Source organism: Cervus elaphus, chromosome 19 (assembly GCF_910594005.1).
Source record: "Cervus elaphus chromosome 19, mCerEla1.1, whole genome shotgun sequence".
Taxonomy (NCBI): domain Eukaryota; kingdom Metazoa; phylum Chordata; class Mammalia; order Artiodactyla; family Cervidae; genus Cervus; species Cervus elaphus.
The window spans coordinates 61434644-61451747 of NC_057833.1; positions in this window are offsets into that span (position 1 = coordinate 61434644).

The following is a 17104-nucleotide window of genomic DNA, read 5'->3' on the forward strand; positions in this document are numbered from 1 at the left end:
TTTGGGACCATGAGTCGCTGCTCCAACATCTGGTACCTTTGGGCCATACTTCTTCCTACTCAGCTTCTGTAAGACACCAACCCTGAAGGCCACAAGCGGGTTGGTGCTGTCCCCACCAAGGGCGTGTCTCCTCTCCAGGGGCTGGGTCTGCTCCAGGCGGCAGTAGAGCCTGTGCCCGGTGGCTGACCCCGCCCTCCCAGCACAGCCACCTGCTTGTGGAGACAGAGGCTCAACAGGAGTGTGAGATGGAGGCTGGGCAGGCAGAGGCCTTAGCATGGAGATCCTTGGGCCAGCTTCCCGCTGGAGAAAGTGACAATGATCACTGGACGTTTGTTTTAATAACTGATAAAATAAAGAAGAAAGAGAAGGAAATGGCACCTCACACCAGTATTCTTGCCTGGAAAGTTCCATGGACAGAGGCGCCTGGCAGGTGACAGTCTATGGGGTCGCAAAGAGTCAGACGCGACCGAGAAAACTTATACGTAACAAAATCTATCCTTCTAAGGAAAAATTATTGAAAAATGATCATCAAATGAGTCCTAGGATGGGGAGACATAAAATCTCCTTCCTTGGTTTTCAAGCATTTTTGCAATTAAATCATGATTTCCAGTGTGAGCCTTAACTATGACCCAAATACCATTAGTGCTAAATTTTATTCATTTTTATTTTTAGGTGTTCTTAATAGAAATTTTCATATCTAATGTTAGTAAGTCTAAATGTGTTTGGCTGAGCATAGCCTTTGAAAAGAGAGAGGGTTTTTCCCTTTTGTTTTTGTTTATAATTACTAACACATAACGCCTGTTTTACCAAACTACCTATCATGTACAATAAAGGTGCAAAATAAGTAAAAGAAATAAAGTTTCCTTTTTCTGAACTCCAGCTAAATGACTGACTGCTTATCTAAAGCAATATGTGAATATTTATCTCTTTGAGCAACTTCAACAGTATATGAGAAAATCAAATTTCCAAAGAACCAAACTTTGGTGTGACCTAGGTTTTCTGTAAAAAATCTGAATATCATGAATTTTACTAATGTTAGTGCCAGATCATTGTAAGAGGGAGTCTAATTCTCAAACTCTATAAAAATTTTCATACACATAATTTCAAAAATTAAGAAAAAGATTGTATTAGGACAGGTCTCCTAGTTTAGGGTCTCCTTATCAAGGGAAAATCTGTTTCTTCAGTTCCTTAATCTTAAATCTTGGCTGGCTGACCCTCTGGGGCTGAAATCAAAATCCAGAGGGGAGTGTTTCAAAATTTATAAAAGAAGTGCTGTACTTCAGCAAACACTTTGGGTGAAGAAAACAAACAAAAAAAAAGGTTAAGCATGGTAACATGATATCCTACCAAAGTACAAAGCTGTATGTTGTTATAAAATGTCTCAAACTTATAGAAAAATATAGGGAGTGATTTAATATCTGTATGTTCACCAACCACATTTTCTTAATGTGTTCATTTGCCAGAGAGATGTGTATTATTAGTTTAACAAATCCATGGGCCTTGGTGTCGAGCCAGTGGTTAAGACTCTGCGCTTCCGCTGCAGGGGGCCTGGACCCCATCCCTGGTCCGGGAAAAGGTCCCACAAGCCACAGGGCTGAGAAGAGAAAAAGAAAGATAGAAATCCTCCTTCCTCACTGCTTTTATCTCATTTCCCAAGTGCCCGCCTCCCCATAAGTAAACACTCTAAGGAAGGCCGCGTCCTTCTTTGTGTTTTTCAGCATGTACAGAATGAAGCCTGTAGACAAGGGTTAGATGAACCTTTTCTCTGCGGGCCTAGATCCGGGTACTTTAGGCTTGGAGGGTCCGTCTCTATCAGAAGCACTCAACTCAGCCAAAGTATGCTGTTCTGGGAAGGAACCCTGCTTTCTCTGACATAGTCAGAAACTAAGCAGGACGTAAGCACGTTTTCACTCCTGGCCAGACAGTCATATCTTTCTTCTTGTTGTCTAGAATACTTGATCTGCATTTTTTACGACAAAAAGCAACTTCTCACTTTATCACAATATATTTGTTTGCGTGTATTTCTTTTTCTTCTGGATAGTTTTGGTCATCACCTCCTGTACAATGATATGAACCTCCATTCATAGTTCATCAAGCAGTCTGTCTGCCAGATCTAGTCCCTAGACTCTATTCTTCACCTCTACTGTATAATCATGAGAGATCTGATTTAGGTCATACATGAACGGCCTAGTAGTTTTCCCTACTTTCTTTAATTTGAGCCTGCATTTTGCAATAAGGAGCTGATGATCTGAGCCACAGTCAACTCCAGGTCTTGTTTTTGCTGACTGTATAGAGCTTCTTCATCTTTGGCTGCAAAGAATAAAAGCAGTCTGATTTTCGTACTGACCATCTGGTAATGTTCACATGTAGAGTCATCTCTTATGTTGCTGAAAGAGGGTGTTTGCTATGACCAGTGCGTTCTCTTGGCAAAACTCTGTTAGCCTTTGCCCTGCTTCATTGTGTTCTTTAAAGCAAAAGAAGAGAAACAAAAAGAAGAGAAAAGGAAAAAAGAGAATCGAAAGACAAAGGAGAAAGGGAAGGCTATGCCTAACAGAATGCAGAGTTCCAGAAAGTAGCAAGGAGAAATAAGAAAGCCTCCTTAGGTGACCAATGCCAAGAAATAGAGGACACAATAGAATGGGAAAGACTTGAGATCTCTTTAAGAAAATTGGAGATACCAAGGGAACATGTCATACAAAGATAGGTACAATAAAGGACAAAAACAGGAAGGACCTAACAGAAGCAGAAGAGATTAAGAAAAGAAAAGGTGGCAAGAATACACAGAACTGTACAAAAAAGCTCTTAATGACCCAAATAACTGTGATGATGTGGTCACTCACCTAGAACCAGATATCCTAGAGTGTGAAGTCAAGTGGGCCTTAGGGAACTTTACTACAAACAAAGCTATGGAAAGTGATGAAATTACAGCTGAACTATTTCAGATCTTAAAAGATAATGCTGTTAAAGTGTTGCACTCAATATGCCAGCAAATTTGGAAAACTCAGCAGTGGCCACAGGACTAGAAAAGGTCAGTTGTCATTCCAATCCCAAAGAAAGGCAATGCCAAAGAATGTTCAAATTACCATACAATTGCACTCATTTCACATGCCTGCAATATTATGCTCAAAATCCTTCAAGCCAGTTTCATCAATACATGAACCTTTAATTTCCAGAGGTTGAAACTGGATTTAGAAAAGGCAGAGGAACCAGAGATAAAATTGCCAACATCTGTTGGATCATAGAAAAAGTAAGGGAATTCCAAAATAACATCTACTTATGCTTCATTGACTATGCTAAAACATTTGACTGTGTGAATCACAACAAACAGTGGAATATTCTTAATGAAATGGGAATACCAGACCACCTTACTTGCCTCCTGAGAAATCTGTATGCAGGACAAGAAGCAACAGCTAGAACCAGACAGGGAACAACAGACTGGTTCCAAATTGGGAAAGGAGTACATCAAGGCTGTATATTGTCACCCTGCTTATTTAACTTATGTGCAGAGTACATCATGAGGAATGCTGGGCTGGACAAAGCACAAGCTGGAATCAAGATTTCCGGGAGAAATATCAGCAACCTCAGATGTGCAGATGGTACCACTTTAATGACAGAAAGTGAAGAGGAACTAAAGAGCCTCTTCATGAAGATGAAAGAGGAGAGTGAAAAAGCTGGCTTAAAAGTCAACATTCAAAATTCTAAGATCATGGCATCTGGTCTTATCACTTCATGGGAAATAGATGGGGAAACAGTGGAAGCAGTGTCAGACTTTATTTTTGGGGCTCCAAAATCACTACAGATGGTGATTGCAGCCATGAAATTAGAAGACGCTTACTCCTTGGAAGGAAAGTTATGACCAACCTAGATAGCATATTAAAAAGCAGAGACATTACTTTATAGACAAAGGTCTGTATAGTCAAGGCTATGGTTTTTCCAGTAGTTATGTATGGATGTGAGAGTTGGACTATAAAGAAGGCTGAGCGCCAAAGAATTGATGCTTTTGAACTGATGTTGGAGAAGACTCTTCAGAGTCCCTTGGACTGCAAGGAGAGCAAAGCAGTCAATCCTAAAGGAAATCAGTCCTGAATATTCACTGGAAGGACTGATGGTCAAGTTGAAGCTCCAATATTTGGCCACCTGATGCGAAGAACTGACTCATTGGAAAAGACCCTGATGCTGGGAAAGATTGACGGTGGGAGGACAAAGGGATGACAGAGGATGAGATGGTTGGATGGCATCACTGACTCAATGGACATGAGTTTGAACAAGCTCGGGGAGACAGTGAAGGACAGAGGAGTCTGGTGTGCTGCAGTTCATGGGGTTGCAAAGAGTTGGACATGACTGAGCAACTGGACAACACATTTGTTTGCTAGACCCGCTGGAACAAGCTGCCACAGCCCAGTGGCTCAAACAGCAGGGCTCGTTCCTCTCGGTGCCGAAGGTGGGAAGTCCAAGATCAAGGTCCTGACAGGGTAGGTCTCTCCTTGGTGCATAGACGGCTGTGTTCTGCCTGCGTCCTCACATGCTCTTCGTCTGTGTGTCCATGTCCTAATCTCCTCTCCTTATAAGGACACCAGCCATGGTGGCTGAAGGCCCACCCCAGTGACCTCATTTAGCCTTGTCTCTTAAAAGATCCTGTCTCAAAGGATAATCTCATCGGGGTACTAAGGTTTAGGACTTTAACATATTGTTTTTGAGCGGGGCCCACAATTCAGTCCAATAAAATGCAGGACAAAGTTAATTAACATATTTAACATATTTATGCCAACTGTTTAGAAAACTTTACATTTTTTATTGGGGAATAGCTGATTAACAATGCCGTGATAGCTTCAGGGGGACAGCAGAGGGACTCAGCCACACACATACATGTATCCATTCTCTCCTGAAGCCCCCTCCAGCCAGGCTGCCACAGAACATCGAGCAGAGTTTCCTGTGCTGTACAGTAGGTCCTTGTTGGTTATCCATTTTAAATACAGCAGTGTGGACGTGTCCATCCCAAACTCCCTAGTTGTTTCTTCCCTCTAGCCTTCCCCGGTATGCCAACATATTTTAACAAAGCCCAAGCTCACTGTTTCTTGCACTATATGCCTTCCGTCTAGATTTGCTTTTTTCTTTTTCTTGCTGAGTGTATTGTTTAGCAGTTCTTTCAACCTTCTATTGAAGGAAGGCCTTAAATCTAGATGAGGTAAAACATTTCTATCCATGTTGCTGCAAATAGCACGTTTTCCTTCTTTTATTTTAATGAGTAATACTTCATTTTATAAATATATACATATTCTTAGACAGAGAAAGCCAAATATCATATGGTATCACATATGTAGGCTCCTTTAGTCTCCAGATGGTAAAGAATCTGCCTGTGATGCAGGAGATCCTGGTTTGATTCCTGGGTCGGAAAGATCCCCTGGAGAAGAGAATGGCAACCCACTCCAGTATTCTTGCCTGGAAAATTCCATGGACAGAGGAACCTGGTGGGCTACAGTCCGTGGGATCAGAGAGTCCGACGGGACTATGTGACTAACACACATCACACATGCAGAATCTGAAAAAATGATACAAATGAACTTATTTACAAAACAGAAACAGACTGATAGACTTCACTTAGTATGATAATCTCTAGGTCCTCCCATGTTCCTGCAAATGGCATTATTTCATTCTTTTTTATGGTTAATAGCTCATTTTGTATCTACATATATATATACTTATATATACACCACATCTTTATCCATTCGTCAGTGGACACTTAGGCTGCTCCCATGTCTTGGCAAATAATTGCAAATAATGCTACTATGAACACTGGGGTAAGCACACTGACATTAATTGTCCAGCTTAATGAATTTTTATAAATGCATTTACTTGGCCTCTTCAGATTGATACGAAGAATTTTTCTAATACCCAAGGAGACTCCTTTTTGCTCCTTTTAAGTCAGGACCTTAAGGCAATCATTATTCCGGCTTCATCATCATAGATTAGTCTTGTAGGTTCTCGAACTTCATATAAATATGACCATATAGCATGGGCTTTCATTGTCAGGCATTTTTTGGAATACTAATATTATGATATCTGTTATGTTGTTCCATGTACCCATATATCACTTTTTATTGTTGTTTAATATTCCATTACATGACTGTACCACTGGTTTATTCATTCTCTTATTGGTGAATGTTTCCAATGAACATTTCCAATTTTTTTTATTACTATAAATAAAATTTCTAAGACTATTTTTATAATGTCTGTAGTCATATCGTTGCAGGAAGTGAGACCCCTTCCAGGGCCCGAGAGTGGGCTCTCCTCTAAGCTCAGAAATGAATTATCCGAGGAGACACGTGTGCTGACAAAGCAGGAGATGTCATTGGGCGGGGTCCCCGGGCGAGAGCAGCGGGGTGAGGGACCCCAGGAGGATGGCTCTGCACGTGGCTCGCGGTCCCTGGTTTATGGTGAGGGGATTCGTTTCCGGGTCGTCTGTGGCCGATCATTCTGACCCAGGGTCCTTCCTGATGGTGCCCTCACCAGTTAGCCAACATGGATTCCAGCGAGGAGGATTCTGGGAGGACACGTGGTCGGGCGTCTTCTCTCTCCTCTGGACCTTTCCCGATTTTTCCGGTTGATGGTGACTTGTGAGTTCCGTGTTCCTTCTCAGGACCTCCTGTTGTAAAACAGCTTGTGCCTGGCCAGGGTGGGCGGTTTCAGTCGGTGTTCCCCTAACAGTATATGCTCATTTCTCCAGGGTACGCACCTAGGGGAGCAAGTAGTTGCTAGCTCATAGGGAAAGTGCACGTCAAACTTTAAGAGGTCCTGCCAGTTTTCCAAAACGACTGTACCAACTTATCTGCCCTCCTCATTGGACTTTGGTACTGTCAATCTCTTTAATTTTCAGTGTTTGGGTGGTTGTATTTTCTTGTGATTTTCATTAGCGTTTACAACATGTTTAATAGCGTCGAGCACATTTTCATGTGTGAATTGACATTTAGGATATCCTCTTTTGTCAAATAAATGTCTGCTCTAGTCTTTTACCCATTTAAAAATCAATTTGTCTTTTTTATTATTTATGGTGGACTTTTAATGTACAGCCTAGATTTGAATCCTTCAATGACTATTGTTTAGTCGCTGAGTTGTGTCTGACTCTTTTGTGACCCCACTGGACTTTGCCCACAAGGTTTCTCTGTCCATGGGATTTCCCAGGAAAGAACACTGGAGAGGGTTGCCATTTCCTTCTACAGGGGACCTTCCCAACCCAGGGATAGATCTTTTCACTTGTCACTTGGTGTGAGCTCTGGACGGTGCAGTTCCTAGTGAGCCAAGCCCGCACCTTCTACCTGCAGCAGCACGCCCTCACTCGAGATGCTGTTCCCCGCATCTCTCGTCCTAGAGCCTGGAAACAGAAGTCGCCCGCATCAGAATACTGAGAAGTTTTGCATCTGAAAGAGGCACCGTTTTGGAGTGCAGGAAGCTTTTGAGTGGCAGGAATGCTTAGGTAAGAGAAAAGACAAATTAATTAACTTGTCAAATCCTACTTCCAAGCATGAATGCAAAAATTCTTGCATAACAAAGTGCTGTTTCCCAGAGCCCCAGGCAGCCGCCTCCTGGCTTCCCTTTGTCTTCAGTTCACGGTTCTGAAGCTTCTCATCCAGGAGACCCGCATTCTCTAATGCCGCACAGTGCCTGGACATTTTGTAACGGTAAAGAATTCATGTTACCCTTAAAAGTATATGCTTATACATCTAAACCTTACATCTGGGAAGCATGAAGTAGATTTTCTTTTTCATTAATAGATGAACCTTGAGTGCAAAGAATGTGAACTATTTTATAAAATTTTTAGGAAGACATCATTGAATTTTCTAAAAAGCTAATAAAACAGTTTATTTTAGTATCTTTGACTAAAAATCTGACAGTGATTAACTGTGACTTCACTTTGTTTTTTAATTTTGAAAGGTAACTTTGCCTATGGCAGAAGAAAAATAGCATTATTTTTTAAGGTAAAAAATAGTTTTAAAAAATATTTTACATTCATGTCATTTACCTTTTTTATATAAACATGCATTTAAATTTTATAGATTTTAAATATAATTACATTTTGACCATATAGTTAAGTATTCTTTTGAATTAAAAAAAAAATAAGAAAAAAGAAAGTCCACAAGAAAAAGTACTCAGAACATTGTCTGGCAAATGGTGGGTATTAAACATTAGGGCTCCCTTTCTGCCACCCACACCTTTCCTTTCTTGATTTTAACTTGACATATGATTAAACATCCTTCCCCTCCCTCTTTTTTTCCCACTCTCCACTCTCCAAATACAAACATATGTATTCTGTTTGGAACTTGGTTGCCTATATGGAAACAAGTCTAAAATCTGGAAGAAAACAGAGCCAGCAGAATTGACAGGAGACCTTAGTGGAGTCTCGTTGTGGAGGAATTAAGAGCTCAGTTGTTAGAGACAACAAGTTCTTTTTGCAGAATTCTGACTTAACAGCGTAAGTCGGGCACTCCTTAGCCTGGTGAGCCGTCTTGGGCATCCCAGAGAAGTGGGTCTGATGAAAGGAATATAACTGATTCTTACCAACCATTGGATTCACAAGTTGGGCTGTGAGCCCTCAGCAAACCAAATGAAAGCTTCAGGAAGTTAGCCCTGCCAGCCACATCCTCATGGCTTTAGGCACACACCTGTCATGTTTTCACAGCTGGAATCCAATTTCTGAGTTGATCCATGAGAAAATCAAATTTGTTGTAGCACTCAACAATAATAAAGGAAGAATAATGAAGAGTTTTGGGCTTCCCTGGTGGCTCAGTTGGTAAAGAATCTGCCTACAGTGTGGGACACCTGGGTTTAATCCCTGGGTTGGGAAGATCCCTGGAGAAGGGACTGGCTACCCACTCCAGTATTCTGGCCTGGAGGACAGTCCATGGGGTCGCAAAGAGTTGGACACGACCGAGCGACTTTCACTTTCACTTTCAACTAACAGTTTAGGTACACTTACCACGTGGTAGGCACTGCATTAGCCCATTTCTGCAAAGTGTCCCATCTAATCCTTACCTGGATGTGAAAGCTACTACTGTATCCCCAGCTTAGGGATGAGGAACTTGGGGCTCAGAGAATGTAAGTAACTTATACCAGTCTCTCTCTTGTTCTTAATCACTTTAACTTTCAGACGATGACGATGGTGGCTACTGTTTTGCTTTTAATTTTTATCGGAGTATAGTTGATTTACAATGTTGTGCAAGTTGAAAGTGTACAGAAGGGTAAGTCAGTTATACATTCACATATATCCACTCTTTTTAATATTCTTTTCCACATAGGTTATTGCAGAGCATTGAGTAGATTTCCCAAGTGCTATACAGTCATTTCCTGTTGGTTCTCTCTCTATATTATAGATAGTAGTGCTTATATTATTATAGACAGTGTAATATACAGTAGTATAGATAGTAGTGTTTATATTATTATAAACAGTGTAATATATCATAGTATGTATAGTAGTGTTTATATTATACAGAGTGTAATATACAGTAGTATAGATAGTAGTGTTTATATTATTATAAACAGTGTAATATATCATAGTATGTATAGTAGTGTTTATATTATACAGAGTGTAATATACAGTAGTACAGATAGTAGTGTCTATATTATTATATGCATAATATACAGTAGTACATATCATAGTGTCTATATTATTATACACAGTGTAATATACAGTAGTATGTACCATAGTGCCTGTATTATTATATAGTGTGATATACAGTAGTACATACCACAGTGTCTGTATTATTATTTAGTATAATTACAGTAGTATGTACCACAGTGTCTGTATTATTATATAGTGTGATATACAGTAGTACATACCATAGTGTCTGTATTATTATATAGTGTGATATACAGCAGTACGTACCACGGTGTCTGTATTATTATATAGTGTGATATACAGTAGGGTCTATATTATTATATAGTGTGATATACAGTAGTACGTACCGCAGTGTCTGCATTATTATATAGTGTAATATACAGTAGTGTCTGTATTATTATATAGTGTGATATACAGTAGTGTCTGTATTATTATATAGTGTAATATACAGTAGTGTCTGTATTATTATATAGTATGATATACAGTAGTGTCTGTATTATTATATAGTGTAATATACAGTAGTGTCTGTATTATTATATAGTGAATATACAGTAGTGTCTGTATTATTATATAGTGTGATATACAGTAGGGTTTATATTATTATATAGCGTAATATACAGTAGTACATACAGTAGTGTCTATATGTCAGTCTCAACCTCCCAGTTTATCCCTCATCCCCCTAACCCCTCGGGAACTATAAGTTCATTTTCTACATCTGTGACGACTTTACTTCTGTTTCGTAAATAAGTTCCTTTGTACCCTTTCTTAAGATTCCACATATAAGTGATATCATATATTTGTCTTTCTTTGACTTACTTCACTTAGGATGACAGTCTCTGGGTCCAGTCTCTGCAAATGGCATTATTCCATTCTTTTTTATGGCTGAGTAATATTCCAATGTGTATATGTGCCACATCTTCTTTATTCATTTCTCTATCAATGAACACTTAGGTTACTTCCATGTCCTGCTATGATAAATAGTGCTACAATGAACATTGGGGTGCATGTGTCTTTTGAAATTATGGTTTCCTCTGGATATATGCTTAGGAATGGGATTGCTGAGTCGTATGGTAGTTTTATTTTTAATTTTTCAAAGAGTCTTCATACTGTTCTCCATAGAGGTTGCACCAGTTCATATTCCCAGCAGTGTAGGAGTGTTCCCCAATAGTGGCTACTATTTCCTGAGAGCTGACTAAGGGCCTGAACATGTGTTATGACAAATTTAACATTAGAAAAACCCTAATGGAAGCACTTAGGGGTTCCGTCTATAGGTGAAGGTTCTTCAGCAGCGGCACTCGGCGTTACGTGGAACACAGACAGCAATAGTAATCAATGCAGAGTCTCCTCCCCACCCCTCTTTCCTGTGCAGAAGACGCTGTCTTTCACCCTAAGGTAGCACCAGGCAGCGTGACTTTCTGTGACAATGAAAATGTTCTGCATTAGCACAGTTCAACCTGGTAACTGTTGACCATGTGTGGCCCCTGAGCGTGTAAAACATGGCCAGTGACACTGAGGAACTAAAATGTTAACTAGCTTTTCTTAGTTAAGTTTAAAGAGCGCACCTGGCTGGTGGCCGCCACAGCAGACAGCAGAGCTGCAGAGGGTAAGCGCCCGGCGCTCAGGTTCCCAGCAGAATCTCAGAGATCCTCACGCCCTTCTTTCTCTTAGCTCTGCTGTGGCCCAGCTTCTGGGGCCGGGATCCTCAGCCTAGGAACTGAGGAACAGGGGGAAGGAACAGGGAAAAGGATCCAGGTCTTTCTTACTCCCTTTATTCAAAGCTAATTATCTATAGGGAATTCCCTGGTGGTCCAGTGGTTACGACTCTGCACTTTTTGCTGCTGAGGGCTCGGGTTCAATTCCTGGTCGGGGAACTAAGATCCTGAAAGCCATGCTGTCTGGCCAAAAACAAGCAAAGCCATAAATATTTGAGTGCTCAAAAGCTCGTTTCACATGTTCGTTTATTTATTATCTAATACATACTTGTGCAACCGCTCCCTCAGGCCCGGCATATCTGCTTATTCTAAGTCTGTGCACTGGCTCTGGTTAAAATGGCAGGCAGGCGGGACTGGAGAGACAGACAGTAATTAAATCAGCACACAAATGCATCCTCAGAAACTCAAATAAAGGGAAAGTGCCAGGAGTCATGAACACCTCTGACAAGGTCAGTGGGTTCGTGTGAGGCATCAGAAACACTCTTTGCTGGTGCTCAAATTCAGCTTGTGGAAGTGATGTTTTGGCTGAGAAGCTAAGAATGAGTTAGAATTAACTGAGTGACAAGGAAGGCGCGTCATTCAAAGTGGAGGGAATAGCACGAACAGTCCTGAGTTGTGCAGTGTGGCCGAGTTTCAGGAACTTTCAAGAAAGGGGCAGTATGCCTTTTTCAGCTTTTAAAAAATAAGGGATATGAATTTGTAAAAAAAAAAAAAATCCCACAAGCTATGTGTAATGCAGCAAAAAACAAACAAACAAACAAAAAAAACCTGTTGTTTTTTTTTTTTATTAAAAATAAAAGAAAAGGAGGGCTGGGGGAGGAGGGAGGATAAAGCTTCCCAGGCCCTTCATCTCCCAGATCGGGGCTTCTGACCTTTATCCTGAGAGCAGGGGCTGCGTCTGGGGAGCGTTTAAGTAGAGGCGTGACACGATTAGAGAATAAACTTAAAACGCAAACCAACCAGAAGAAGCTTGGCTTTTCACGAGGGCAACCTGTTCCCTGTCCTTCCCTCCATCCCTCCGGGGCTCGTGGCCCGGAAGCGCCAGAGAGCTGGGTCTCCCCAGCGAGGGAGGGGCGCTGAGTGGCTCTGTCCTCTCACTTTGCATGTTCTCTCTGAGCATTTCTGCTGGTCAGTAAATACTGGGCTTTTATAGAAACTGTCAGCAAACTGCACACTGCATTTTCCCTGCCTGGGGCCCAGAAGGTCTCGCACACTAGCAGGCTGTGCCAGAGCTGCAATGCTCAGAGGCCACTCCCGGAGGACCACTGGGTCTCAGGACCACACAGCCCCATGATGCCTAGAGCCCGCTCCTGGAGGACAGCTGGATGTAAGGACCACAGAGGCTCGCAATGCCCAGAGGCTGCTCCTGGAGGACCACTGGGTCTAAGGACCACACAGACCTGTGATGCTCAGAGGCCACTCCTGGAGGACCGCTGGATCTCACGACCACACAGACCCGTGATGCCCAGAGGCCGCTCCTGGAGGACCGCTGGATCTAAGACCACACAGACCCGTGAACCCAGAGGCTGCTCCTGGAGGACCGCTGGATCTCAGGACCACATAGACCCGTGAACCCAGAGGCTGCTCCTGGAGGACCACTGGATCTCAGGACCACACAGGCCCGTGATGCCCAGAGGCCGCTCCTGGAGGACCGCTGGGTCTAAGGACCACACAGACCCATGATGCCCAGAGGCCGCTCCTGGAGGACTGCTGGGTCTAAGGACCACACAGACCCGTGATGCCCAGAGGCCGCTCCTGGAGGACCTCTGGATCTCACGACCACACAGGCCCGTGATGCCCAGAGGCCTCTCTTGGGGGACCACTGGGTTTAAGGACCATACAGGCTGGGCCACGGCCCCTCTGCATCCAGGAACCTGAGCTCCATGGGCAGTTGTGCCAAGCCGGGGGCGGTAGGGTGGCTTTCGGGTTCCCTTCTCTGGCCACTTCTCCACTGAGCTGAGTGTCACTGACTGGCCCTCTGGGGGAGAAGGAAAAGACAGAGAATTAACTCCTGTGGGAGAAAGGTGCGAAGAAGGAAAAGGAGAGAAAAGGACTTGCGAACGTGTTTGGACTTCGCCACGATGAGACTGACTGACTCCACAAAATGAATCCCTTACGGTCCTCTTCTTCCAAATGAACTGATACTATACCTCCATCCCTGGTGCTGTGGAACAGTTACCCATTTTTCTGGCTAACATGCTTGACCTTGATTCTCAGCTCTGCCACTTACTCAGGGCGAGGTCAGTCAGCACTCAGAGATCCCGAGTCCTTGTCTGGAAGACGGGTTCACGGTGTCTGTTCGCAGGCCTTCGGGGCTGAGATGCGGTGTCCGTGGATTGCTTAGAAATAGGCGCCAGCAGGGACTCTCCCTGGCAGTCTAGTGGTTAGGACTCTGACATCCGCTGCAGTCAGTGCAGCTTCGGTCTCTGGTCTGGGAACAAAGATCCCACATCAAGAAAGGAAAAGACAAGAAAAAGAGAGTGAGAAAGAGGCCCCAACTTCATTATTGTCCAGTAACACATCTGTGTGACCCTCCCCCCATGATCCCGAGCTCCTCATGTGCAGATAACTATTGGCCTCTCTCTAGCCCCTACTCCTGGAGGTGCTCAATATATAAAGTGAATAGTTGGTGTAGACACCTAAGACTGAAGGAATTCTCTTCCCTCCCAAGAGCATTAATCTTTCAATTTCCTACCATCTTTACTGTTTACTTATTTAGTTTTTTACTTCCCTGATGGCTCACATGGTAAAGTGTCTGCCTACAATGCGGGAGACCTGGGTTCAATCCCTGGGTTGGAAAGATCCCCTGGAGAAGGAAATGGCAACCCACTCCAGTATTCTGGCCTGGAGAATCCCATGGACGGAGGAGTCTGGTGGGCTGCAGTCCACGGGGTCGCAGAGTCGGACACGACGGAGCGACTCCACTTCACCTTTCACTTTATTGTTTATTTAGACATGCCCTGGGAAAATTAAACTACCAGATATACTGCCAGAAAGGTATTTTCCTACAACATTTCTATCTACACATACAGATACGTGTTTTAAATTACCTTTATTTTTAAAGTCATTTCACGGTTACTGGAAAATTGAGCAGAAAGTACAGAGGCTTCCCACATGCCCTTCACTGTCTCCCATGACTTGTTGCCATCTGACATTAGCGCAGTGCCTTTGTTACAGCTGATGAGCCAGTATTGTACTATACATGACCATCGACAAAGTCTGCAGTTTAAAGTTTACTGTGTTGTGTAATATTTGAGTTGTTTTTTTTTAAATTAACCAATTAATTTTACTAATTTATTCATTTACTTTGGCTGCACTGTGTCCTTGCTGCTTTCCACGGGCTTTCTCTAGCTGCAGTGAGCTGGGGCCACTCTTCGTGGAAGTGTCTGGGCTTCATTGGCAATGGCTTCTCTGGACACAGAGCACGGGCACCGAGGCTCAGTAGTTGCAACTCCCAGACTCTAGAGCACAGAGTTCATACTGTTTATATTGATACATATTCTGAAGTTACCAGTTCAGTTCAGTCGATCAGTCAAGTCTCACTCTTTGTGACCCCATGGATGGCAGCGCACCAGGCCTCCCTGTCCATCACCAGCTCTTGAGGCTTGCTCAAACTCATGTCCATAGAGTCGGTAGCCATCCAACCATCTCATCCTCTGTCGTCCCCTTCTCCTCCTGCCCTCAATCCTTCCCAGCATCAGGGTCTTTTCCAATGAGTCAGTTCTTCACATCAGGTGGCCAAAGTATTCAGCTGAGTTTCAGCTTCAACATCGGTCCTTCCAATGAATATTCACAACTGATTTCCTTTAGGATGGACTGCCAGAATCTCCTTTTAGTCCAAAGGACTCTCAAGAGTCTTCTCCAACACCACAGTTCTAAAGCATCCATTCTTCAGCACTCAGTGTTCTTTATGTCTAACTCTCACATCCATACATGACCACTGGAAAAACCATAGCTTTGACTAGATGGACCTTTGTTGGCAAAGTAATGTCTGCTTTTTAATATGCTGTCTAGGAGGTCATAGCTTCTTTTCCAAGGAGCAAGCGTCTTTTAATTTCATGGCTGCAGGCACCATCTGCAGTGATTTTGGAGCCCAAGAAAATAAAGTCTCTCACTGTCTCCACTGTTTTCCCATCTATTTGCCATGAAGTGATGGGACTGGATGCCAAGATCTTTGTTTTCTGAATGTTGTATTTTAAGCCAACTTTTCCACTCTCATCTTTCACTTTCATCAAGAGGCTTTTTAGTTTTTTGCTTTCTGCCTAAGGGTGGTGTCATCTGCATATCTGAGGTTATTGATATTTCTCCCGGCAATCTTGATTCCAGCTTATGCTTCATCCAGTCCGGCATTTCACATGATGTACCCTGCATATAAGTTAATAAGCAGGGGGACAATATACAGCCTTGACGTACTCCTTTTCCTATTTGGAACCAGTCTGTTGTTCCATGTCCAGTTCTAACTGTTGCTTCTTGACCTGCATACGGATTTCTCAGAAGGCAGGTTGGGTGGTCTGGTATGCCCATCTCTTTCAGAGTGTTCCACAGTTGTGGTCAAAGGCTTTCAGTTCATTTCAGTTCAGTTGCTCAGTCATGTACTACTCTTTGAGATCCCATGAACCGTACCATGCCAGGCCTCCCTGTCCATCACCAACTCCCAAAGTTTACTCAGACTCATGTCCATTGAGTCAGTGATGCCATCCAACCATCTCATCCTCTGTTGTCCCCTTCTCCTCCTGCCTTCAATCTTTCCCAGCATCAGAGTCTTTTCAAATGAGTCAGCTCTTCGAATCAGGTGGCCAAAGTACTGGAATTTCAGCTTCAACATCCGTCCTTCCAATGAATACCCAGGACTGATCTCCTTTAGGATGGACTCATTGAATCTCCTTGCAGTCCAAGGGACTCTCAAGAGTCTTCTCCAACACCACAGTTCAAAAGCATCAATTCTTTGGCGCTCAGCCTTCTTTATAGTCCAACTCTCACATCCATACATGACTACTGGAAAAACCACAGCCATGACTAGACAGACCTTTGTCTATAAAGTAATGTCTCTGCTTTTTAATATGCTCTCTAGGCTGGTCATAACTTTGCTTCCAAGCAGTAAGCGTCTTTTAATTTCATGGCTGCAGTCACCATCTGCAGTGATTGTGGAGCCCCCAAAAATAAAGTCAGCCACTGTTTCCCCATCTATTTGCCATGAAGTGATGGGACCAGATGCCATGATCTTAGTTTTCTGAATGTTGAGCTTTAAGCCAATTTTTTCACTCTCCTCTTTCACTTTCATCAGGAGACTCATTAGTTCTTCTTCTTTTTCTGCCATAAGCGTGGTGTCATTTGCATATCTGAGGTTATTGATATTTCTCCCGGAAATCTTGATTCCACCTTGTGCTTCCTCCAGCCCAGCATTTCTCATGATGTACTCTGCATATAAGTTAAATAAGCAGGGTGACAGTATACAGGCTTGATGTACTCCTTTTCCTATTTGGAACCAGTCTGTTGTTCCATGTCCAGTTCTAACTGTTGCTTCCTGACCTGCATATAGGTTTCTCAAGAGGCAGGTCAGGTGGTCTGGTATGCCCATCTCTTTCAGAATTTTCCACAGTTTATTGTGATCCACACAGTCAGAGGCTTTGGCATAGTCAATAAAGCAGAAATAGATGTTTTTCTGGAACTCTCTTGCTTTTTCTGTGATCCTTTGGATGTTGGCAATTTGATCTCTGGTTCTTCTGCCTTTTCTAAAACCAGTTTGAACATCTGGAAGTTCACCGTTCACATATTGCTGAAG